The 26,757-nt window shown below is 50.2% G+C and overlaps 2 protein-coding genes across 3 annotated transcripts in view; one reads left to right on the forward strand and one right to left on the reverse strand.

Annotated features, from left to right (window-relative positions):
• The window catches only part of LOC146799798 (uncharacterized), a 148,257-nt gene extending 128,392 nt beyond the window's left edge, over positions 1-19,865 (reverse strand). For both annotated transcript variants that reach the window (XM_085627483.1, XM_085627481.1), the window contains exon 1: positions 19,687-19,865. The gene's annotated coding sequence lies outside the window, so the exon portion shown is untranslated. The remainder of the gene's footprint in view (positions 1-19,686) is intronic.
• Positions 19,866-20,023: 158 nt separating this feature from the next.
• Positions 20,024-26,757, forward strand: part of LOC146799799 (uncharacterized) — a 42,924-nt gene continuing 36,190 nt past the window's right edge. Inside the window, exon 1 of the mRNA XM_085627484.1 lies at positions 20,024-20,238. The gene's annotated coding sequence lies outside the window, so the exon portion shown is untranslated. The remainder of the gene's footprint in view (positions 20,239-26,757) is intronic.

A 26,757-nucleotide genomic window follows, 5' to 3' on the forward strand; every position in this document is an offset into this window, starting at 1 on the left:
AACGGCTCCATGTACGTACTACAAGTACATGTATGTTCCCTCCACTTCCAGCTATGAAGACGCAAATACATTTGCGTCCAACGTTAACATGTTCTCTCTCAGATCCACCATGAATGGGTCGAATATTCCGTTCCTAAGTATGCCTTGCCACCGTCTTTATATGGTGCACCTTTCACGTTTTTCAGCTATGGCAAGTTAGGCCTGAATTCTGCCATCGAGCCTTTTCCTGCCTTCTGCCTCTGAATGCTCCAGCCTGGACCTGCATCTGTATCCATGACCTTTGTCTTACTCCCTGCGCGGCTAACGGTGCCTGGCTCGGCCTGTTGCCTGCCAACACTGTATTTTGCCTTCAAGTTATCTGCTCCGCTCCTCGAAAAATACATTCCTGTCTAGTAGTTTAGGTAAACATCCTTCCAGCTGTAGAGCAAAGGGCCCGGCCTTACTGTCTCCGTGCAAGTAATTCATAGCTCCTGTTGCCATGGTAGGCCCATGCCCCTTCGCATCTCATGTAGACACGTAGACGCTTATACACGCATTAGCAGTCAGTATAGAATAGCCTCTGCCCGAGAGACCTTTCCTTCCAGATAATACAGTTCCTTAAACACAAGATATTAGATACGATTTGGGATTAGGTTGTTCTGACATCCCAGACTTCTGTCTCCTCATGTAGGGCTAAATGTCAAGTCCCCTTCACCCTCCAGTTACACGTCAATCACACGTCATGCTGCTGCACGCGCATCTCTGCCATGTATTTCTGCTGACATTGCAGGATTCTCTTATGGATCCACCCACCTGTGACATCCTCATAATGACGTTTCTAGTACACGCCCTTATGCACACCTATTACAACGCCTTTTTCATTACGTATGTGTATTCTTATCTCTCCTCTCAATTGTTACGCCTTCTGCATCTGCCTTTACTGTAATGCATTGACTATATATATGATAACCTGTCAATAAAGTATGCTCGATCCCTTCCCGAACCTTCGTGGTGACGGAACCCGATTGCCTGGTTCGAACCAATTCCTTTCTAAGGAATAAACCCCTTTTAAAACCTCAAATATCACGGATTCTGCCTCTTATTTATTCTGAGTTATCCTTATTGAACTTTACCGCATAAATTAAGTACAGGTAATTTAAATTTACCACAAGGGCATGCGGCAGAACTGATAGCACCCGAAGGGAGTTATGAAGGACGTCAGTTTCTTACTCGTGTGGTGCAGGACTACCTGGTGGTAAGCTGACTTTAGATCGATGGTAGAGAACCACTTCACTCCTCTTGTTCGTGCCAGCATCTCCTCTATACGTGGTTGCGGGTACTTCTCCACCACTATACATTTGTTGAGTTCTCTGAGGTCCACACATAAGCGCACCTTGCCTGACGGTTTCATGGCCACCACTAATGGCGCTAACCATTCCGCGCTATCAATGGGTTCAATGATCCCTTCTTTCTCCAGTCGGTGTAACTCCTGTTGCACCGCCTCTCTCACGGCGATCGGTATGTTCCTCACTTTGTGTGTGACTGGTTGGACGTTCTCCTTTAGCACGATTTTGTGAGTAAACTTTTCCAATTTCCCTATCTTGTCCCCAAATATCTTCGGGTGCGCGCTTCGCAGTTCCGCTGCCTTTGACCATCTTCCTTCCAGCGCTACTAACACTTGTGTCTCTCCTCCCGGATGCAGTTGTATGCCCAATTCCCCTTGGTCCATCCACCCCAGGACCGAGGGTCCCTTCTCTGCAACGTACAATTTGCACTGGGCGCTGCGTTCTTGGAACTGGAAGAGCAGTTTCCTAAATCCCACCATTGGGATAGGCTCCCCCGTGTAGGTGACAGGCCGTATGTCCGGTGGTTCCAGATGTGGACCCACTGTCGGTTCGAATTTCGCTTCCCGCACCGACCTTTGGACGATCGTATAGGGGGACCCTGAATCCGCTACAATGGTGATTTCCACTCCTCCGATGTGGATGTCGCACTGGGGTTTTCGAGCTCTTCTGCCGTCAATACCTAGTACTTGGTCTTCCACACACAGCACTTCATCATCTTCTTCCTGGCTCTCTTCATCTTCTCCTGGGTCTTGTGCTACATACTTCACCGCGCGCTGTTTCCATTTCCTGCGACACACCTTCTGATAATGGCCGACCAGGCCGCAGAACGCGCACTTGGCTCTGAAGGCAGGACAACGCTTGTCGTGCACCGCGTGGCTCGGGCTACCGCACCTGTAGCACTTCGACGTTCCTTCTTTGTCCTGTTTCCACGTCTGTCACGGCTTTCCTTTCCCTTTGTACGTGCCCTTATTTTCTCCTGGCGTCGGTTTTCCTCTACCATATTGGTCGGCGTCTTCCACCTTGTTTACCGTTGGTCTCGGGGTCTGGTCTCTCTTCGCTGCGTCTGCGCAGCGCTTGGTCAGTTCTGCTCTTTTCACGATGGCTATCACGTCTTTTAACGTTGCGTCTCCGCTTGCCCACAATTTATCCTGCACCGTTTTGCTTGTCGTGTGCATGAGAATTTGGTCCTTTATAAAGTCGTCGTGTAGATCTCTGAACTTACACGTTATCGCCAGCTTCCTTAGTGCTGCCACGTAGTCGTCTATCATTTCCCCCGCTTCTTGCTTCCTCTGCTGGAAATTGTAGCGGTCGATAGATGTGCAGACCGCAGGGCGATAATGGTTATCCAAGTCTTCAATAGCGTGTTTGAACACATCATTGTCCGCTGCTGGACGGGTGACCGGCGTTAGGTTTTGGAATACTCGTATGCCCTCTGGTCCCAGATTGTGCAAGAGTATCCTTTTCCTCCGGCTGCTGGAGAACGCCTCTTCGTTCTCATCTTCCAGTGCTTCGAGGTAATTTTTGAAATATTCTCTCCAATCCTCCCACTTCATTTGAGGCTCCCCTGGTCTTGGTAGGAATGGGACCGGCGTCGTTAGCGCTGATGCCTGTGTGCACATCTTGGTTTCCGCCTGTTTCCTGGGACTACCTGGAGCCTCCGTCCCTTGTCCCTTTCTTTGGGTCGTCTGGGCCTCTTCGGTCCCTTCTGCGCCTTCCCTTCCTGATTCCGCCAGGGCCTCTTCTAACTTTCGCCCCTGTCTCGCTTACCACGCTTTCTTGCACTTGGCTGGCACTCCTGCGTGTTCTTTTGCCTCCCGCTGGCCTGCGTCTGCCACTGCCGCGCTCTCTCGGTGTCCTGGGGTCTTTCCTGCAACCCCCTGGTGTTCCTGCTCCAGTCGGGCGTCGTCTCCTCCGGTTCTCCTGCTGTTGGGGGCTTCCTCTGACCTGGGTGACCTTCAGGGTCCTCTGTATCCCATCCTCGTCGCCACTGTAATGATGTTCCTTTTCCCCAGATATAAACAGCAGCCAATGCAGGTTTTATTCTGTATTTATTGATAACAAGCGTTATACACCTAAGAGCGCCGGGCAGCTGCCTCCGAACGCTTCGTTTCACCCTCGCGTTCATCGCGCTCCTCGCGCATGCGCAGACGCCCCAAATCGGCCGTCTCACGCACTCTCGTAATGACGTAGTGCCCGGTCAACTAGACCGCGACACTACAGAATAGACCGCAGAGGAAAAAAGAAAAAAAGAGAGAGACTTCAGAAAAACACATTTCTTTTAAACTTTTCATTTGATTAACACAATCCTTCAGGTGGGAAGATGCTGCTGGACTGGGCCTGAGGTCATACCTCGCACTCCCGCAACGGCTCTCACTGCCCGGACCATCACCTCCGTGGATCACTCGGGGTGCTGCCAATCTTCAGGAACACTCTGGCATGTCGGCTCCAACATTGGGTCTGTGACCGTCTCGGGGCTTCGGGCAAACACCAGGTCCCCCCTGGCAGAGGAAGATGCTCTCCCCTCATGGGGTTCAGAAGGTAGAGGAACACTGCAAGACTCAGTGACCGTGTTCTCTCTTTTAGAAGGTGTCCCAGGCTCGGAGCTCACAGAAAACTGGTACTTTTTGAAACAGAAGATGTTCCTCGTGAGGGTCTCTCCTGCCTTCCGGGCAGTGCCCATTGTTCCTTTTACAGCATGAACAGTCCAAGGGTCCAACTCGAATGGGAGCGTGAACTTTCCTTGTGGGTTCTGATTTTTTACAATAACCAAATCCCCCACAACAAGGGATCGCTCGTTGGCTCCACGGATTCTGGACATGCAATCATTTTGGACTCGTCGTTGTTTTAGCTTCTCCGAAACTTGTTGTAGATTCGACGACTGATCCACTTGGGGAATAACATCCCCTACCACCCTTTTGATGCAGAGCGATCTGGGGCTGACTTGAGTCGTAGAATGGAGAGTGAGTCAGTATTCTCCTAGAAAAGTATATAGGGCACATTCCAGGTTCTGGCCATGAGCCAAAGCAATCCGAAGAACTTTATTTAGTGTGTGCATGAAACGCTCAGCCTCTCCATTGGATTGAGGTCATCTTAGGGTGATTTTCCGATGCGGCACCCCCAGCGACTGCAAGTATTCTGCAACCTCATGGCCAGAGAAAGGGGGACCATTGTCTGTGCGCACCTCTGTCATTAGGCCATGAGAGTGTCTATTATCTTCTCCAGGCGTGGTATGGAGTTGCTCGCCGTGGTGGACTTCAGGATTTCGACCTCCGGATATTTCGAAAAATCATCGATGACCACTAACATCTGGGAGACTCCAAAATCTGCTTTGCCCGGTACCAGGGGTGCGGTGGTATGTCTTCTGTGATAATCAGAGCTGGGGTTTTGCTGGGCCAGTCGCTTGACAGAGTGGGCAGTCACAAACAGTTTGCTCTACGAGGTCATCGTGGTTGGGAAACCACACCCTGCAACGCAGACAAGACTTTGTTTTTACAATTCCTTGGTGTGATATGTATGCCAGATCAACTACACATTGTTGCAGTGTCCTAGGAATCACTAAACGGGACCCCCTCATGAGGCAGCCTTCAGTGGATACCGCTAGGTCACCCCGAACATGGTGAAGTGCATTCAGCGTAGCACGTGCCTCTTCGATCCTGCAGGGCAGTTTGTCGTGTAACAGATGCCATTTTCCTGACGTCACGGCAGAGATAGCCATCTGCATGCACTCATCCTCCGTCGTGGCTTCTACAATTTCCTCCAATGATGTGGGGTAGGGACGGGACCGCTCCACTATCTGTTTTACGTACTTTTCAATCCTTGGTGGTGGTTTTGAGGAGGCCCCTATGAACAGCGGGATCAGGGGCTTGCGGTCTGTGTGGACCGTGACGGGCTGGCCATAGAGGTATAAACGGAAATGCCGTCATCCCCAGTGAACTGCAATTGCTTCCTTCTCTATATGCGAATATTGTTGCTCTGTATCTGTCAGGGCACTGCTTGCATAGGCTACAGGCGCCCATTCTCCATCCCCCTGCTTCTGTGACAGAACCACCCCCAAACCAATGGAACTAACGTCCACCGACAGTTCGGATTCCTTTGCGGGGTCTAAGTACACCAGGGTGGTGTCAGCCATGCCTAGGAAACTCCTCACTCTGGTCACTGAGGTGGGAGCCGGTGCCATCTGGATTTCATGAACTTTGGCCGGGCCAGGTGATACTCTGTGTTGAGAGAAACTATATCGGAAAAAAAGCTATCTCCTTCTGAAGGAATGCGCATTTCTCTCGGTGGAGAGTGAGACCACGGTTTTGCAAGCACTGGAATACGTTTTCTAGGTGGTCCAGGAGTTCCTCTAGAGTGGGGGCATACACAAGAGTGTCATCGTGGACGTTGAGAACCCCTTTTAGGCCAGCTAGACCCCTCGAATAGTGTCTTGGAAGACCTCAGCAGCACTGGAAAATACGAAACTGAGACGCTTGTACCTTCGGAGCCCCACATTTGTCAAAAACATTGTTATGGCTCTTGATTCTGGGTCCAGAGAAGTTGGTGGTATACGGCTCGTAGATCCATTTTGGAAAAACACCGAGAGCTACTCACTTTAGCCACAATGTCATCGACTGTGGGAGTCAGATGACGCTCTCTCTTTATAGCGTGATTGGGTAATCTCATATCAACGCCGGTCCTCGCCTCGCCTGGCTGCTTAGGCTTCCATGCAATGACAATAGGCGATACCCAGGGAGCCGGTCCCTCGACCCATTCGATGATGTCAGCCTGCTCTAATTTCTTCAGATCCTCCTCCACCTTTGGCCTTAAATGAAACACCGCTCATCGATGCTTGAGGGCCACTGGTTGAACGGTGCGATCCACATGTAGACGGACCATGTGATCCTTGAGACAGCCAATCCCGTCGAACAGGAGCTTGAATTCTGCCACAAGGGACTCCACATACTCTTGGTGAATTGCAAATGCAAACGCCACAAGTTGTAGATGTTCGGCAGTTTAACAGCATTTCGGACCCTTTCCGGGTGACATAGACTCGAGTCGAGCGAGAATTATGTGTGATATCGGTGGTGAAAACTCCAGCCAATGTAAGAGGCGGGGTAGATCCATAATCGAACACTTGGGTGAATGTGTGTCTTAGAGCCGGTGGTGTGGGAAGAGTCTGTAACATGGAGCTCGCCATGATGTTAATGGATGTCCCAGTGTCTATCAACGCCTGAACTGGGTGTCCGGCAACTTGTACGCTGCACTTTGGGATCCGCCTCTTTGGGCACTCATACGGGTGCATGGCGTGGATCACGTGTACGGCTCCCTCGATGTCATTGTCATCCATGTCCTCTTCGTCTTCCATGGTCTGGGAGGTGTCCACAGTGTTTACCTGTTTGTTCCATGGTCTTCTCCTTGAGGCAGAACGACATACCTTCAAGAAATTATGGAGCTTGTTACATGCAGAACACTTCTTTCCTTGGGCATGGCCTTGATAAGGGAATGGCCCTCCACAGTTCCTTCAACCTCTCCATAGTTAACATGTCAGCCATTAGCATCCCTGGGACCTGAAGTATGTGTTCCCTCAGCTTTGCGGATGCACATTCTTGAATGAATTGCGCCCGTATCTTGTCGTTGGCGTCTGGCAATGTGCATGTGCTCGCCAGTTCTTTGAACCGTCAAAACCGTCTACGGACTCTTCAGGAAGCTGTCTCGCCTGCCTCAGTAGAAAACGCTCATAGTCGGGGTTGGCGAGAGGCTCAAAATGTGCTGTTAGGGCTGCTTTTAACATGGCATATGTGTGGGGCGGGCCGGCCTCCGTCACCGACTTTCTCAGTTTGTGTAGTGCAGCACCACCCAGGTGTAATAGCATGGGGCATTGCTGTTCAGCTTTCAGACCCACCGCAGCGAAGTATGTCTCGAGGCGCTCCAGCCAGTCTTTCCACTTGGCCACCTGCGCAGATGGCGGACCGTCCAGCAGGAAAGGCTTGACAGGTGGCACATTAGCCATCTTGCGTGCACCCTTCTGGCACTGATAGACCCAATGTAACTTTGGCAGGTATAGAGTTATGTGGCTGTGGTCCTGGATGTGCTCAAAATGCCCCTCCCCCCCAAAATGTGTTCTTTTTTTTTTTATGTTGCCCTGGGTCCCAATGGCAGGGGTATCTCACTGTTCACAAACTAGAGCACGTGCCCTAGTAATTGTTTATGTATGCCAGGCCTTGTTCTGGGCCTGTTCACTTCCTGGGTGGCCTTGGTTTACTTGCTGCTTTCCTCCCTCCTGGAGAAATGTATAGGAAGAACAGTGATACCTTCCTATGCACCTCACCAATGTAGTGCTCCGGCAGCAGTATCTCCACCCAGACGCCGCACTCGTAGGGTTCCAGAAAGACGCAGGCTTGATGGACAGCGCGTAGGGAAGGGGGCGGGTCTTACACACCTGGCCGCTCAAACGTTGCGCGCCGCCGCGCGGGCTGGGCCTCAGGAAGGAAGGATTGCAGGGAATTCAGGGCGGCAATCAGGTGTGAATTTGGCCAGTAGGCACGGTCAGCCTCACCTGGGTCGACACGGCAAGACCGCCCACCTAGGGCACCGCATCCCCACTGCAGCAAAGACCAGCGTAGAGCAGGAGGCGAAGCACAGGATGGAGAACTCCGTCCTCACTTGCAGGTAGGGCGCGGGACACACGCTAGGGCACCACCACCCTCGCCGCTGTTGTTGTGTTCCCTGACCGCAAGAACGCTGATACGTGCAATCTGGTTATCGGGCCTAGGTTTAGGTACAGCATGAATAAAGAGCACACACCAGTAGTACTTTCATGTGATACCCGAAGACTCCATCTCTGAGTTTTTAATTGACTCAGGGTTTCCGGTCCCTCCTTTACATGGTCCCTACCACCATGCTACATATGCCGGGGGCCTACAGTGACACACCCCTCAAGACATAGCCGGGTGGGACAACCCTACCAAAACATAACCCCCCCCCCCCCCCAAAACTTTATTTTATTTAATACAGTTTTATATAGCGCAAACTTTACCCAAAGGTGTAAGAGCGCTGGGCACGCTTACAAGGTACATATATACAATTACAAAGGTACACAAGATAGGCTGAGCACGCTAATATACATATATGCATTTACAACGCTAAAAAGTCGCATATTTATATTGTAAAAAAGAAAAAGTGTCCACGTTAGGTTAAAATAGGAGTAAAATACATATTTACCAAGTTGGCCTTATGTGAGGGCTGGGCGGCCGTAAGGATCAAGAAATGGATTGAATTATTCCAGGAAGTGTCTTTGGAGGAGGAGAGTTTTAAGATTTGTTTTGAAGGTTCGGAAAGAGGCAGTGGTGCAGAGGGATGGAGGAAGTGAAGTGAGTTCCAGATTCTGGCCGCATTACCAGAGAAGGATTGAGCCATAAATCTCTCACTTTTGAAGGTAGGCGGTTCGAGCAGTCAGTTTTCCTCATTGCGTGAAGGTCTAGAGCCTCCTGAGAGTTTGAGTTTATTAACCAGATAGCGTGGGATGGAGGTGTGCAAGGCTTTGTGGGTGATATAGGCAGTCTTTTAAATTGACCTTGCTTCGATAGGAAGGCAGCGAAGAGACAACAGTATGGGTGTGATGTGATCATTTCTTTTAGTCCCATATACGAAGCAAGCTGCTGAGTGGAAGATGGATTTTAGAAGGGGATGGTGGGATTTGGGAAGGCCAGCGAGGAGAGAGTTTCGGTAGTCCAATCTGGAAAGAACCAATGATTGGACCAAGGGTTTTAGGCCTTGCTGAAGAAAAAAGCGTTGAACCCTCCAGAGAAGGTGTACTTGGTATCGTTCATTCTTGGCAATGGTATTGATATGGGACTGTAAGTTGAGCCTTTTGTCTAGGATGACACCTAGAGATTTGCACTGTCAACAATGATAGGCTTGTTCTTGAGACATCGTCCGAAGGGACTAGTCTGCCATCATTATATGCCAGGACCGGAGGCTTCATATTATGATTCTCTTACTACACTTCAAAAGCACAACAGTGAATCGCTCTACAGTAAACAAATCAGAACTTCATTTCCTATAATCTGCACCATGACATCAGCAGCCTTTCCACCAATCAGGTCCCTGCCAGCCCTATAAGAACGGCTCCCCTCCCACTTTCTGAAATACGTGCTTTTCTAGTCTAATGTAATTCTATGTCAGGAGATGGAGGCTTCGGATTATGCTTCACCATGTACTCTTAATGGCAGCACTGCACTTACAGGGCCCAGGAATGGACCTGGGCACTGTAGGGGTACAGGGCTCATGCACCTGTACCCACACCACTGGCATAGGGCACCCAGCTAGAGGGGTGGCTGATATATGCCAGGGCAGTGTGTTTGTGGGCACATGTGTGCCATGTCGACTCTCTGTTTTGTTCTATACCCAGACACTCAGCCTGCAAGGGCAGTGTGTGTGTGTCAGGGTACAGGGCCTCTAAGGCTGGCACAATTAGTGTTGCAGCCCTTAGAGGTCTTCTCTGGTCACAAGGCCCTGGGTACCATTTACCAGGGACTGACATGTGGCCAGAGATGCCATTTGGGTATAGGCGCATGCAGTTTTAGGGAAGGAACACAGGCCCTGGGTACCTGAATGGCAGGAGCCCAGGGCACATTCAGTCAAAGTACATCAGCAATTCAGAAAAAAATGGAGGCATGCCATGCAAAAAAGATGGCACTTTTATTACACATGTCCCGATAGTGAAACTCTGAAATTAGTTTTTCACTATTGAAAGGCCTACCCCTCTCATAGGACAACACTGGAATTAATTTTATTACATTAATTTAATAAGAATATCTTTCAAATGGGAACAGGTAAACAGTTCCTGTTTGGTGTCTTTGGAATTGTAATGTAAAAGTATCTTTAATGGTAAAGTCAGATATTTGAATTACAATTTGGAAGATGCCACTTGTAGTTAGTCTGGAACCAGGGGAGGCAGGAAACCTAAGCACTTCAAATGGAATCCTCTATAAGTTTCTCCCACTTTAAAGAAGGCATCAGGTATAAATAGTGGACCTCGGACACAATACACTTCTGGACCTGGGGAAGACTCAGCCAGGAAGCACTGCGACTCTGCTGGACTGCTGCCTTGCTTTGCCTGGGTGAGAAAGACTGGAACTGAAACCTGTACCCAGGACCACCACCCCAGAGTGACTACAAGGATTAGTCGCTTGTAACCAGCACATTGACTCTGCAGCTGTGAGTCCTACCTTGCAAAGTGGTGTCACCCCAGTCATGAACCTTCAAAGTGAGCCTGAAGTTTATGTTATGTTAATAAATGTATTAAGCGCACGATAACCCAGAGGTGTCTTGGCGCTAGTGGTCCGGAGTAGGCAAGCTCATGTATGCAAGGGTCTCCATTTAATAAACAACCAGGTTTTCAGGGCCTTCCTGAAAATAGACACGGTCGGAAGTGTTCTAATGGAAAAAAGGAGATTATTCCAGAGTTTAGTGGCTGCCACCCCAGCTGGCTTTAATAAATCTCGGGGTTGCAATCAATTTAGCTCCATCTGTGCAAAGATACCTTTTAGGGGCATACCAATGTAGCAGGCGTCTCAGAAATTGAGGGCCAGTATCATGAAGTGCCCTATAGGTAATGCAAAGGACCTTAAAGATGATACGTCTCTTAACCGGGAGCCAATGCAGCTTTTGCAGGTGTTTTCCGACTGAGTGAAACTTAGGGATTCCTAACAAGAGCCTAGCTGCCGCATTCTGGATCATTTGCAACTTATTAAGTTGCTTCTCGGGCATACCAAGATACAACCCATTGCAGTAGTCTAGTTTGGCAAGAATCAGTGAAGTAATCACCGTTTTCTTGCTGTCCGCTGGGATAAAGGTAGTATGTTTTTTGATTACCTTGAGAAGAAAAGAGCTAGATGAGGAGATGGCATTACCCTGTGCCTCAAAGTTCAATGTATTATCAATGACACCAAGGTTCTTTGCTTTGGCGACTGGAATGGGTGCCGTCCCTAGTTCATCTGGCCACCAACTCTGTGACCAGCCTGGCGAACAATTGCCAAAAATAACTATTTTAGTTTTATCTGAATTCAATCTGAGACAATGAGAGCTCATCCAGGAGCTGACTGCCAGAATACAGTCCTTAAATGCGTGCATCGGTGGTAGAGACTCTTAAAAAACAGACAAAACAATTTGTGTATCTTCTGCATACGATGTCAATGTCAATCCGAAAGATCTAATAAGTCTTGCTAGTTCAGATACAAAAACATTAAAAAGAGTGGGACTCAAATACGAGCCCTATGGGAACCCACAAGGAAGGACAAAGGAGGGAAAATTGTAGCTGCCCAAGGCTACCGATTGTGTTCTTCCGGACAGAAACGAGAAAGCCAGTGTGAAAGGTTTGTGGGAGATACCAACAGAATTCAGTCGCCTAAGTATTTTTATAAATTGTGATCAACCGTGTCGAAGGCCGCCGACAGGCCGAGCAAAATCAGAGCAGCAGCGCCACCTGCATCCAGAACTGTTCTTATTTCGTCTGTGGCTTTAATTAGAGCCAATTTTGTACGGTGTTCTGCCCTAAAACCAAACTGGGTTTCATCTAAACAGTTATTGTTAAGCAGATAATGAGTTAGCTGTACGTTCATAACTTTTTCCACCAGTTTGGCAGGTAGGGGAAGACGTGACATAGGTCTGTAATTATTCGGTTCAGTGGGATTGAGGTTAGATTTTTTCAGTAGTGCTAGAATAGATGCTCTTTTCCAAATAGAAGGGAAACACACCCTGAACAGACATGGAATTAAAGATGGTGGTAAGACTTGGAGCCAAAGTCTCAGGGGCTTGCTTGAACAAATTGGGGGGTTGGGGGGGGGAAGAGGGTCATGGGGAGAACCTGATATCGCCTGCTGAATAAGATTGGTAGTCTTATCATTAGTAATTGGTTTAAATACAGAAAAGGTTCAGGCATTAGAAGAGCCAACATTGGCTAGGATGCATCCATCTTGGCATGTCTTACTGTAAAAAATGACATATATTTGCTCCACTTTCTTCAAAAAGTGTTGTGCTAAGGAGTTGCAAAAATGTTGTGATTGCTCAGTTGTGTTTTTTGTGGAGGTACCGACAGTTTAGAGACTACTTGAAAGAGTTCCCTGGTGGAGTTCTTTGCTTCCTCAATTTGTTTAGCGAAATAAAAGCGCTTCTCTGTCAATATCAGGCTTTTATATTAAGTCAGTAGGGATTTGTAGTTGGAGAGTTCGCTAGCATTACAATTGCTTCTTGAATCTTCAAAGTGAACCTGAAGGTGATCTGCCAGCACATCTGTGGATATCTTCTGCTGCGCAGAGCAACCCTGAGCAGAACCTACACGTCATCGCTGCTGTGAGGATTTTCTCAGTGCAAGGACTTTGCATCGCCATCGAAGCGCAACGCATCCTCAAATCAGGCCCTCACATCACAAGCCCCTCATCGACTTTGCATTGCAAGCCCCGCAGCTTCTTTGGAGCTAGCCAGTACGCGACACATCCTCGACACAAAACTTTTCATCACAAGCCCCTTCGTCAAATGCCTCCTCGAAGACGACGCAGGACCCCGCTTCGTGGCCTTTAGCTTCCCGGAACAATCATGCGTGATGCCTCTCCATCCTGGACATTGCATTGCCTCTCCTGCGTGACGCATTCTTGATGTGTGAGCTTGCAATGTTCCACAACCAGGATTTAAGGTACTCTTGTTCAGCAGGCCTAAGTGAGTCCCTGCAGATGGCCTGCGCTCCATCGTGGTCAGCCTAAACTTGAACGTCGCGACAAGATAACCACAGTTGGTGCTTTGTGCTTTTTGGCACCATATTCACTTAACTCTTTAAAATTGCATAACTCCAGTTCTACTGACTGGATTATTGTTATTTTGGTCTTGTTTTATTTATTTTTCTAATCTCGTGTGGGATTTTCCTTGTGCTATTTCACTTTGTAACTGTTCGAATTGCTGCATCAATACTCTACGCATTGCCTCCAAGTCAAGCCTGATTGATCTGTGCCAAGCTACCAGAGGGTTGAGCACATGTTAATTTGGGGTTTGCTTGTGACTTCACCCTGACAAGGATTGTGGTTCCTGCTTGAGTTTGGCTCCACCCTCCTCAGCCATTAACCCAATTTCCTACAGAACCTGATAGGTATCTCTAATTAGGTGACATTTGTGAGGGGAAAAATACTAAACTGTTTGAAGCCCTGAAAGGAAATGTCTCCCTACAAATACTGAACTGTTTGAAGCCCTGAAAGAAAATTCTAACAATACTTGGAGGTGAGACGTGCCTTTAACCTATGCAAGTATGAATTAGCAGATGTGCCAGAATTCAACCCATTAGAAGCAAAGCTGGCGATTGAGCCTACAGGGGTGAATATATCACTCAGATTTACAGATCCCTAGTGATAAACAACTCAAATCCCTTGAAGGCCAGGTCTTGACAGAACAGTGGGAAAGAGACTCGAGGTAGCTTGAGAAGGCAGAATGGGTCCAAGAAGCATTGACAATTTTAACGTGTTTGAGACTGGTGCAGTTCTGGAACTTGCGCAGATTATAATTCACAACAAAAAGGTTAAGACATACGCAGGATTGCCAGGGAGCAGGGTGTCCCAGCTGTGCGTGTGCGAGAGGCCAAGTCACTCCACTACTCAAAAAAACCGGGTTCAGACCCTGAGGACCTCAACAACTTCAGACCAATCTGAAACCTGCCCTTCCTGGCCAAAATCCTCGAGAAATGTGTCCTACTCCAACTCAACCAGCACATCGACACGAACGATCTCCTGGATTCTCAAAAAAAGGCTGTAGCACAGAAACAGCTATACTAAATATAGCAGATGACATCCACAAATGTATGGATGCCGGCCGTTGCTGCCTGCGCATCCTCCAAGACCGATCTGCAGCCTTCAACATGGTGGACCATAAACTTCTTCTTAAGACCCTCAAACAACGGATTGGAGCACACGGCCAGGTGCTGAAATGGTTCACATCCTCTTTTCACAACCGCTCTCAACAAATAAAAATAAACAACGCTACTTCAAATACCTCTACTATAACCAGAGGTGTTCCCCAGGGCTCAGTCCTCTCACCTACTCTCTTCAATCTCTACATGAAACCCCCTCATACCATAATCAAGCAATCTAACCTCCCCTTCCACCTCTATGCAGACGACATCCAACTCTATCTGGAAATGTCCTCCCCAGAAGACCTACGCCGACTAAATGATACTCTAACAAAAATCCAAAACTGGCTATCACACAACCACTTAAAACTTAACCAAGAAAAGACAGAAATTCTTCTCCTCTCAAAAGACGGAAAAATCCACCAGGTCCAAGAATGGATAAAGCTTATCTACTCCTAAATTACAACCTATCCCTAGCTGACTCCACCAAATCGCTGGGAACCATACTGGACCCTAACCTGAACATGAGCTAACACATTAAGACTATCGCAAGGAGTGCCCTCTACAAATTAAAACTACTTAACAAAATCAAGCCCTTCCTTCCTCCTAATGATCTCAAAACCGCAACGCAAGCCTTGGTTCTATCAAGACTGGACTACGGGAATGCTACCCTCACAGGCACAGCAAAATCCCACCTAGCCCCCCCGAGCCCAACTCCAAATGCAGCAGCAAGCCAAAAGGCACGATCACATCCCCCCCCCCCCGAAAGATCTCAAGTGGCTCCCCTCCTTCATGACCTTTAAGAAAAAACTAACGGATCTCCTCCTTGCTCGACACCTTTAACCCTCTGGACAATGTAGCTCTTTTTAGCAGCCTACAATCAAGTAACTATCCACTCTATTATCTGTCTTACTTACGGGTGTCTGTTTCTTTCTTTTTGTCTGTCTGTTTTTTTTTATTGGCTGTGTACATGTTGTAAAGAGCTCTGATACCCACGGGTCCTGCCAGCGCTATATAAAGGTCTCTAAATAAAATGGATGCTTTTGGGACTTCTTAAAGAGCTGCTTGTTCCAAATACATCAAGTGTTAAGAAGGGTTGGTAGGAGGTCCTTACTGACATTAATGGAGGAATGGGGCCACCAGAAGATTGGTGGAAATCGCTTTGATGTTGGCGAAAACGAGGCATTGCTCGACATTGGACATCCATCTCCCCTTCATCCTTGCAGAGATGTTTTTAGGCATGGGCAAAGTGGGCGCTGGCCCAGGGCACCGGCCTTTCAGGGGGCCCCTTGAAAGAGCCAGTCGTGTCCTGCTGAGAATTTTTCCCTGATGAACTTGAATAATTATTCAACAAATTGTTTTATATATAGTGTTTTCCTTTAATTTATTTCCAATGTGGGTGATGTGTGGGCGTCTATTACACAGTTTTTGCAGAGAAATGTAGTGTTTATGTTTTATACAACATCCATAAAACGGTTTCTTTTAGAGCATTACAGGACCTCAGATAAGGGAAATGGGAGGGGTTCAGATATTATTTACAAAAATATTAGTGAGCTGCTGCTATTTTACAATTTTGAAAACACACCTCACTATCCCTGAATATTAGATGTAACCACATTTAGAATTTATGCGAGTATGCCTGTGCGCTGTCAGTGAACTGGCCAAAGAAGGCATGAAAGAGCTGGAATTGGCTCATAAATGCAAAGTTGTTCCAAACAGGAACCCCGAAAATATGTTTGATCTAGGGCTTCCAAAACCCTGAAGATGTCCCTGCATCCTTGACATAGTGGGTGCGACGGATGCACACCTGTGCCCAAGCTGAAGAGGCGGTATACACGACTAGAGGATGTCTAAAGAAACACTCAAATATGGGGGCCTTGGACGTACTACTACAGTGGTCCGCATTATACGTCTGAGAGATGTGGTGAGGTGACAGATGTTGGTTGTTTAAGAAATATGGTGGGAATTATATTTTTAGTATTGAACAGCACAAATCTTGTAACGTGCAATGGGGTACAAAGATGTCTGGATGCTCTGGTTGGAACTAGATGGGGAGGTACATGGTGAGGGAACTTTCTGAGATGGTTACTGTGGGCAGGGTAGGTACCTCAGATTGTGTGATCTCTTGTGTTTTTGCAGGGATGGGCGAACATTACTAAAATCGTTAGTCTAACCCAGAGATGTGAAACTTGCTTACTGAGCTCAACAGCAGGTACATGTTACTTGCATTCCTGAAATAGCAGTGTCATGGAGTTACTGTGGTGATATAGCTAGCCCTGTCATAATTCTACTAATTAGGGGTTTTAAAGCCCATCTTTGGTGGGGAAAGTTATCTATTTTTTTGCAGTTTTAAATAGCCACAAACTTGGCCCAATGATATTAGAGTGCTTTTCACAAGCTTCAGATTACATTACACATGGTTTTTATTTTTAAGCCAGAAAATCACAGGATGAGCCGATCTTGGGAGGGGGACCCCACCCGTCCCCCCACATTCAAAGCCGGCAGCTCTGGCCCCTGCGCTGCACCCCTTTTGATTCATTGAGACTCTTCTAGATTAAAGCTCTCCATGTTCCAGTGTGATCCGAGCTTCATTATTGATCTGCACTCATATCTTACTAAAAGCAAGCTGCCCCAGCACACACTGCTCTGCAGACCTCAGGGGCCTCACACCCGCCTGTCCCAGTACTGCCGCCGAGGCTCCTAGAGGGGGGTGACGTCTGCCCCCAGGGACCCTGGAGGGGGGTGCTGTCTGCCTGAAGCTCTGCCCGGGGGCCCTAGAGGGGGGAGCCGTCTGCCCCCAGGGATCCTTGGGGGGGGGGGGGGGTCTGCCTCCAGCTCTGCCCGGGGGCCCTTAGGGGGGTGCCACCTTTTCCTGGGGCCCTAGAGGGGGTGCCGTCTGCCCCCAGGGGCCCTGAAGGGAGGGGTGGTGCCGTCTGCCCCTAGCTCTACCCGGGGCCTTCAGGGGGGTGCTGCTTGTCCCAGCTCAGCCCTAGGGGGTGCCGTCTGCCCCCTGTGGAGGGGGAGGGGGGTGTGCTGCCTGTCCCCGGGGCCCTAGGGGGGTGCTGGCTGTCCCCAGCTCTGCCTCTGAGGGCCCGTTAATCCCTGGGGCCCTAGGGGGGAGCTGCCTGTCCCAGCTCTGCCCCCGGGGGCCCGTCTGTCCCCGGGGACCTAGGGGGGGTGCTGCCTGTCCCAGCTCAGCCCCCGGGGCCCTAGAGGGGGTGCCGTCTGCCCCCTGCGGAGGGGGAGGGTGGGTGCTGCCTGTCCCCGGGGCCCTAGGGGGGTGCTGCATGTCCCAGCTCTGTCCCCGGGGCCCTAGAGGGGTGCTGCCTGTCCCAGCTCTGCCCTTGGAGGCCCTCTGTCCCCGGGGCCCTAGGGGGGTGGTGCCTGTCCCAGCTCTGTCCCCGGGGCCCTAGGGGGGTGCTGCCTGTCCCAGCTCTGTCCTCGGGGCCCTAGGGGGGTGCTGTCTGTTCCCAGCTCTACCACTGAGGGCCCTAGGGGGGTGCTGTCTGCCCCAGCTCTGCCCCTGAGGGCCCGTCTATCCCCGGGGCCCTAGGGGGGTGCTGCCTGTCCCAGCTCAGCCCCCGGGGCCCTAGAGGGGGTGCCGTCTGCCCCCTGCGGAGGGGGGAGGGTAGGTGCTGCCTGTCCCCGGGGCCCTAGAGGGGGTACTGCCTGTCACAGCTCGGTTCCCAAGCCCTAAGGGGGTGCTGTCTGTCCCAGCTCTGCCCCTGGGGGCCCGTCTGTCCCCGGCGCCCTAGGGGGGTGCTGCCTGTCCCAGCTCTGCCCCTGGGGGCCCGTCTGTCCCCTGGGCCCTAGGGGGGTGCTGCCTGTCCCAGCTCTGTCCCGGGGTCCCTAGGGGGGTGCTGTCTGTCCCAGCTCTGCCCCTGGGGGCCTCTCTGTCCCCGGGGCCCTGGGGGGTGCTGCCTGTCCCAGCTCTGCCCCTGGGGGCCTGTCAGTCCCTGGGGCCCTAGGGGGGGTGCTGCCTGTCCCCAGCTCTGCCCCTGAGGGCCCATCTATCCCCGGGGCCCTGGGGGGAGCTGCCTGTCCCAGCTCTGCCCCTGGGGGCCCGTCTGTCCCCAGGGCCCTAGGGGGGTGCTGCCTGTCCCAGCTCAGCCCCCGGGGCCCTAGAGGGGGTGCCGTCTGCCCCCTGCGGGGGAGGGTGGGTGCTGCCTGTCCCCGTGGCCCTAGGGGGTGCTGCCTGTCCCAGCTCTGTCCCAGGGACCCTAGGGGGTGCTGTCTGTCCCAGCTCTGCCCCAGGGGGCCCGTCTGTCCCCGGGGCACTAGGGGGGTGCTGCCTGTCTCAGCTCTGCCCCTGGGGGCCCGTCTGTTCCCGGAGCCCTAGTGGGGTGCTGCCTGTCCCAGCTCTGTCCCGGGGGCCCTAGGTGGGTGCTGTCTGTCCCAGCTCTGCCCCTGGGGGCCCATCTGTCCCCGGGGCCATAGGGGGGTGCTGCCTGTCCCCAGGGATCCTAGGGGGGTGCTGCCTGCCCCAGCTCTGCCCCTGGGGGCCCATCTGTCCCCGGGGCCCTAGGGGGGGTGCTGCCTGTCCCCGGGCCCTAGGGGCATGCTGCCTGTCCCCGGGGCCCTAGGGGGGTGCTGCCTGTCCCAGCTCTGCCCTTGGGGGCCCGTCTGTCCCCGGGGCCCTAGGAGGGTGCTGCCTGTCCCCGGGCCCTAGGGGGGTGCTGCCTGTCCCAGCTCTGCCCCTGGGGGCCAGTCTGTCCCCGGGGGCCCTAGAGGGGGGTGCCGTCTGCCCCCAGGGACCCTGGAGGGGGGGGGCATGTGCCTCCAGCTCTGCCCTTCTGCCCCCTGCGGAGAGGGGGGGTGCTGCCTGTCCCAGCTCTGTCCCCGGGGCCCTAGGTGGGTGCTGTCTGAGCCAGCTCTGCCCCTGGGGGCCCATCTGTCCCCGGGGACATAGGGGGGTGCTGCCTGTCCCAGCTCTGCCCCTGGGGGCCCGTCTGTCCCGGTGCCCTAGGGGGGTGCTGCCTGTCCCCAGCTTTGCCCCTGAGGGCCCGTCTATCCTCGGGGAGCTGCCTGTCCCAGCTCTGCCCCTGGGGGCCCGTCTGTCCCGGTGCCCTAGGGGGGTGCTGCCTGTCCCCAGCTTTGCCCCTGAGGGCCCGTCTATCCTCGGGGAGCTGCCTGTCCCAGCTCTGCCCCTGGGGGGCCGTCTGTCCCCAGGGCCCTAGGGGGGGGGTGCTGCCTGTCCCAGCTCAGCCCACGGGGCCCTAGAGGGGGTGCCGTCTGCCCCCGGCGGAGGGTGGGTGCTACCTGTCCCCGGGGCCCTAGGGGGGTGCTGCCTGTCCCAGCTCTGCCCCTGGGGGCCCGTCTGTCCCCGGGGCCCTAGGGGGTGATGCCTGTCCCAGCTCAGCCCCCGGGGCCCTAGGGTGTCAGAGGTGTATAACCCCCTTCGGGCCCTGGCTTCAGAGAGGGACGGGAGTCGCGAGGGTTCGATATTCCCGGATGTGGTTTTGGAGACCTTCGGTAGAACATTAACAGTTTTACCTCTTGTGCCTGTTCCGGTCGCACTTTATTCAAATAAAGTGCCTCCGCCTCGAACCAGGAGAGGGGGCTCCTTCACAGACGCGCGAGACGGGGCCGTGGGGGGCTCCGGGGACTCGGGGCGCTCCTGGAGGAAATGTTAGGATCAGAGAAGGTGACTACTTCCGGGTCACTTGCGGCAGAGACAGCAGCGTATGCGTACCAGACCCGGCCTCTGTCTTCGTGCTGGTTTCCTTTTCCGGGTTAGAAGCGGCAGCAGCAGCGTATGCTATCCAGGCCCAGCCTCTGTCTACGCGATGGTTTCCTCTTCCGGGTTAGTAGCAGCAGAGGCAGCACTGGCAGCGTATGAGACAACAAGCCCTCGTATCGTCATCAGTCTGCTGCAGAGGAAGAAGGGTCCCTTGTCTGTCTGTCCAGAGGATGAAGGAGTGTCTGTCTGTGTAGAGGAGAAAGGCCTCTGTGTGTGGAGTATTCTTCTATTTCAGACACTCTCGCCCCACGCCAGCCCCAGGAGGAGGAGAGAGCCTGGAGGTGTCTGCACAGGTTTCTGCTCAGGTAGAAGATTATTAGCACCTTCTGCTGTGTTTGTAGAAATAGACTGAATAATCCTGGAGGGAATCTATGACAGGGGCCGGGCTGAGCTGGGCTCTTCTATCCGGGAGCCACTGGGGGGCTTTCCTTCCGGCCCTGGGGGTCTTTGTGGACATCATTTGTGTTAAAGACGGTATCTGTGCACTGCATTTTACTGCACTATGAGGGATCTGTGCACACTGCCCTGCGTTTTACTGCATTGTGAGGAATATGTGCACTGCACTGCATCTTACTGCACTGTGAGGAATGTGTGCACTGCACCTTACTGCATATAACTGCACTATCTGGAATCTGCTCAAGTTTCTACCCAGGTAGGCGATTGTCAGCACCTTCTGCTGGGTTTGTAGAAACAGACTGAATAATCCTGGAGGAAATCTCTCCCAGGAGCCAGGCTGAGCTGGGTACTTCTATCCGGGGACCTCTGGGAGGGCTTTCCCTCTGGCCCTGGGGGTGTTTGTGGTCATCATGGGTGTTAAACAGGGGATCTCTGCACTCCGTCTCACTGCACTGTGAGGAATCTAAGCACACTGAATCGTTCTGCACTATGAGGAATCTGTACGTACTGCTTGGCTGTTTACTGCTCTACCAGGGGTGTTTACATTGGAGATCTTTGCCAAAAGCCGGGGTGAGCTGGGTACTTCTATCCAGGACCTCTGGGGGGGCTTTCCTTCCAGTTATGGGGCTGTTCATGATCGTTATTTAGAAGGGAATCTGAGACCACTACACTGATTTGCTCATAATATGAGACGCGTTTACAGAGTATGTGCAAAAATACTGCTGTTTAATGCATTATGATGGTTGTTTACAGCTAACAGGAAATTTGTACACATTGCACTGCTGTTTACCAGAATATAAGGCACTTAAATAGCTAAGAGGGCATTTGTAAACACAGCATTAGTATTTTCTCAAATGTGACCAGGGTCACTAAAAATATGTGATTTTGCGGATGCAGTGGATTTAGCATAATTATTAATTTGCTTCATTTGCCACATAATTCATCATCGCTGCATAATTTTGCAGATTTCAGCAAAAAGTGTTTAGTTTCTCAAAGTCTCTAAAAACGTGGCAACAAACATTGCAGTGCAGTGGAAGGCCCTCGGCAAAGGTTGACTTTGTTGTCTTTCTGTTTGAGTATTTCTGTTTTTGGGTGTCAGAGTGATGATAATAAAGTGAATCCTTTCACCAGGTAGTGTTAACAAGTGTAAAAGTACTAAACTAATGAGGTAACAATAACATAAAATATGCCACATTGGGCCACATAGTGATGCCTTTTATTGCTGCATAATTTTAGAGAACCCTGCCTCATAATTTGGTCTTCCTCTGCCGCATTATTCCAGTGGCCCTGATTATGAGGTAGATCTGAACACTCACTGTTGTGCTTTTTACTCGCACAGTGAGGTGGATTTACAGAAGAGGAAATATTTACATACTGCTGCTGAGCCACCTGCCACACATCAAGGGTAAAACAAACAGATCTCTGTGCTTCCTCAACCCCAACTATAATGTTATACCCCCAAATCATAGCTCCTAGGTTTGTTCGGATGGCACACAGTGCTCTTAGACCGGCCAGTGTTGTATTATTCCCAGAGCTTGTGTGCAGCCTGCTGTACTGTGCACAGGTGGGGTACGGGTAGAGGAGTACTGATGTTATCATGGTCACAGGCATGCTGGGGGCCGTGAAGTCCCCTCAGCATCTCTGGCGCAAAAGGCATCTTGCACTGCTAAAGCAGGTTGAGTCAGAGCCACACAGCATGCGCCCACTTCCAACATGGTGTCATTCCCAATGATCATAGCAGAGAGAGGTGGGTAGCTGTGCGCTCTGCTGATCTTAGCTGCAACTTTGGGCGCTTAGTGGAGACTGTTGGGACACTGTCTGGGGTCTGTGACGAGCTTGCACCGGATACTGAGCACCAGCCCCCAGTCCTGACAAGCAGTACTTGGGCGACTGCTTGCATCCTTTCCTTAAACCCTTCGGTATCTGATAGTCTTTTCCTTATCGATCCTACTGCTCTTCAGAGAAAGAACTCTTCAGCTGGGAACCTAGTGAACGAGCCCCTCTTCTTTTCTCTGCTAGCTCTCTGATCTGAGAGAGCGCTCAGCAGCAGTCACCACCAGAAGGGAACCTTGTCATTAGCCCTTTGGCTCAGCAGAGACAGGATGGGAGCACTGTGCATCACACAGAAAGGCAGGTGTAGCCGGCCAGAGTATTCAGCAAGCGATAGGTCAGGCATTAATTTAGTTTAGTTTAGCACCTTCTTTTGAATGTCTCTGGATACTTTTTATTTCTCGCTGAGCCAGCGCATGCGTTAGTCGGCGAGAAATTTAGTGTGTGGGATTTCAAAGTGCTGCCACAGGCTTTTGGTGACCTCGCGCTTGCGTTCACGCCATCTGTCTTTGATCGCGATCACTTTCGTGGGCCGCGCGCGGCCATGTCACTTTCACGGCCGCGCAGCCAATGCTTGTTTTTTTTATAACGAATGGTTAAGTGGGCCGCGCGGCCATGTCACTTGGACGGCCGCGCAGCCAATGCTTGTTTTTTTTATAACGAATGGTTTGTTAACCTGATCCTAGAAAATGAACAATGCATTAAAAGTAATACCGCACTTGGCGCATGCTTATACCATGCACGTCTTTTGAAAACATCCAGTGCTTCATGACGAGCGCAAGGGTGAATGGGCATGCACCCACACGCACGGCATTGTATTGTGTAAACGTCCGTCTGACATTTCCTCCCAGAAGCCCTTTCCGTGGTTACATCTGTCTGTAGACAGCCCGTGACGTCATTCCTATTACTCCCCCCCCCCCCATCCATTCCTAGATGCCGTGGAAACCTCTCAAATCCCCTGAGACTGTGCGCGTGACTGCCGCACCCGCCATCTTATTCTTTATTTTGAGAATGCTTTACAGGACCCCAATGCTATACAGCACTGCCAAAAGTAATTGGCAAAGCCCATAGGTCTCAACTGCAAGACTTATTGGCTTTCCCAATGCTTGTTTTTTTTGTTTGGCTTGCAGACTCATAATCCCTGCCTCTTTACTGCACTACTGAACCAACACAGCCTCGGAGCGTAGGTTTGCGGCAGATATTTCCAATGCTTTTTTTTTTTTGTTGATTCAGGTTTTTATTTTTCTTGCATTTCTTTGGCATTTGTGGGTCTCCCCATTGCCCCTCTGTGACGTGCTCGACCCTATGTGGTCCCCCACTGCGTTGCTGCTTCCCTCATGCCAATCTGCTCTTCTACCTCCATGCTCTAATGTGCTCCGCCTCTCACCAATTTGCTTCCCCCCCTGCCCTCCGTGTTACTTCCATGTCCCTGAGTTGCTTCAGGCCCCACTAACACCCTGTGTCCCCCAGTTTATGCTGCTTCTCCCTTCCACTTTGTCCCCGTAATACTTCAGTGCCCACACTCACTTTTCAAGAAATAAAAACAAAACTACTTTTGTGCATTTTTGTGATATTTGTCAATCTTAGTTGAATCAACAAACAAAAAGAAAAATGTGGCTGTGTCATTAGATGAAATATCCTGGATTTACCATAAAAGTCCTGGTTTTTCAAGGACTGTCCCAGCGTCCCAACACATTTGACTAAAGGAAAAACATGTCCTATTTTACCAGAGAGCTGTGTGCTTCACACTCCTGTTAAATACTGCTGCGCTGCAGATCAGTGCATCAGCAGATTAGTTTATGACTATGGTGATTCCGCATGAAAGGGTCAGAGGAAATGTGATCATGCACAACATTTTAACTAATGTGAATCCTCAGATTTCCACCGACCCGATCTTTCACAATCACAGTGAAGGCAGAAGTTAACCCTATTGATGCAAGGACCCTTCTCATTATGCAGCACAGCAGTATTTAAGGGAAGTGAAGGAGAGATCCTTTTTATGTGACTCATCACTATATGAGTGAAAGGGAGCAAGAGGGAGAGATGTTATTTAGTCATACAACAATGTATTTTTGAATTTTAGCTTTAAACATGCTTTGTACATTCCTAATAGCTACAATGATACTGTTCTTTCTGGCACAATCTACCAATGGATCCCTTTGATGAAAAGTCTGTCAGATTTCCACCCTGGTTTCACAACACTTTGACCGAACCTTACAGATATTAGGAATACGTTTCTGCAACATATCAGATTCAGGGCCCCCAGAAATATGTCTTTGTGATCCTCCCCCTAATGATACCTTCTGTTGATGCGAAAGACTCCTCAAACCGCAGGCCAGTCTCTAATCTTCTCTTCCCAAACAAGACACAAGAGAACAATGTCATCCAGTAACTTGCAGAGTTCACAGGTAGACAACTTTCAATCTGGATTCAAGGCAGCCAGAAGCATGATCCAGTCTTATCAGATAACACAATAGACCTACTCGCCCAGTCGGGTGAGAATCACTTGATGATATTTACCCTGCTGGCTTTATCAGCAGCATATGATACAACGACAACCAAAAACAAATATTCCATCCTTATGAATGAGTGAGAATTAGCAAAACAATCAAGGAGTTGCTAAAAGACTTCTATACAGACTGAGCAATAATTTTGAATTGGCAGAAGCAGTATCTATTATAAAAAAGCATTGGCATAGCCAATAGGTCTCGCCTTTGGGACCTTATAGGTGTTTAGCCATGCAACAGTTGATGTTGTTGCACCAAGGATATTGTGCTGGATAACTAAATACTTATAATGTCTGAAAGGCGAGATCTATTGGCTATGCCAATGCTTGTTTTGTTTGCTGTGCACGTCACTAGTTCAGATTAGGAGCAAATTTCAGGCAGCCGCACAAACGTATTTTCACTGTGCATCAGCGCCTCGCCAAGGTAGTAAATACTATATAAATGCATTTACAAAGCAATGCACTACATGTTGCAGTTGGAACATCGGGGGCCTGCTGCCGACATTGGAGGATAAAGAATGTGCCTCTTGCATCAAAACATTTGCCACCCGTCCTTTCCAACAGACGCGGGCACTTAATGAAGCTGAAATAGATATGTTTTCTGTATACTCCCTGCCAGCAACCCAAGAAAGCAAGGTCAGACCAAAAGGAGGCCTAGCAGTCTGGGCTGTCAAAATCTCCAAGTATCATTATCAGGAAAATAAAAACAGCATGCTGCAGAATACACACAACATCCAGCACCTAAACATTAGCCATGACTTATAGGTCCTTCATTTATTCAACATTTACTTGCCTCCAGGAAACCAGAAAGACTATTTGCCAACCTTAAACTTAGTAAGCAACTGTATCAGTAACACGCAAAGTGAAATCCCATCTTACCCCTCAAAAAATAGGAAAACAATGCCCCCCCATCTTACTGGTATGTGGCGATTTCAACGCTCGTCCGGATATGTCTATGGTCGATCAAGGCAATGAGGAGGTCAGGAGAGGCCCACCTAAACTTTGGTTTCCCCCCTTATGGTCGGCTAGAAGAGGTCAGGAATTCAGTACCTTCCTCTCGCCCTGCACCTCTATCCCCTTAATGACCCCACTCCCTTAGATCGTCCCTCACAGCATACCTTCAGATCCGGTATCCGAGAGAATGTAATAGATTATGTATTAATCAATCCGGAGTCCTAGAATCGAATTGCTGACAGAGCCAGAAGAGGAATTGAAAGTGACCACCACCCTTTAACTGCTGCATTCAGACCCCTCTTCCTGCAAAGGACCAATGGCATACCCTCCTGTACAATGGCCTCGGGACATCTGACAGTAAAATTGAGCAGGAATAATATCTCCTGGCTTCTCATTTCCCATAATAACCACTGTGGCCCAGAAGCCAACTACCACAGCCTGCAGGAACGAAAGGATCTACCAGCTTCAAACGAAACCTTTCATCCGGTGCTCTTTCAGAAATTCGACTCACTGATGAGACTCACCCACCTTGCTGGCCATTCCTCCACTAAGATAGTACCGGTACCAAGCCTCCGCGGACGGAATTTGAAAAAACTGGTTAGCTACCACACTAAAAAAAAAAACAGACTGACGTCACACAGACAAAGGGAAAACACTGCTGAAATCATTGAGGCAGGAATATACATGTCTCATTAATTTAAAGAAAAACCATCTATGCCACAAAGCGTGGGAAATCCTTGAAAAATTGACATCGCGTAGTAATACCCTCGTTGTAAAGGTATGTGTGGTATTTCTATGCGATGTAACGAGTGCTATTCCCCCATACCTGATGGAGGGCCTAGCGATGTATACCACACTGATTTGCCAACATGGGCACCCGCCCTAACAACAGTTATTTATGCAGCCTGGGAAAACGAAGACGTGCCGCCCCCTTCAACGGGGTAATATGCAATCGTAATTCCCCTCCATAAAAAGGGTGCATATAGTGATCCAGTTAAGTATTTCCCAATTTCATTAGTGGATGGAGTCGGAAAGATATGTGGGAAAGTTCTACTTACTCGACTGGGTGAACAAAGGAGGATATTATCCCACTACAGGCTGGTTTCAGAAATACCCAGTCCAGTGGATCAAGCAATTA

The sequence above is a fragment of the Triturus cristatus genome, chromosome 9 (genome assembly GCF_964204655.1).
Source record: "Triturus cristatus chromosome 9, aTriCri1.1, whole genome shotgun sequence".
Taxonomy (NCBI): Eukaryota; Metazoa; Chordata; class Amphibia; order Caudata; family Salamandridae; genus Triturus; species Triturus cristatus.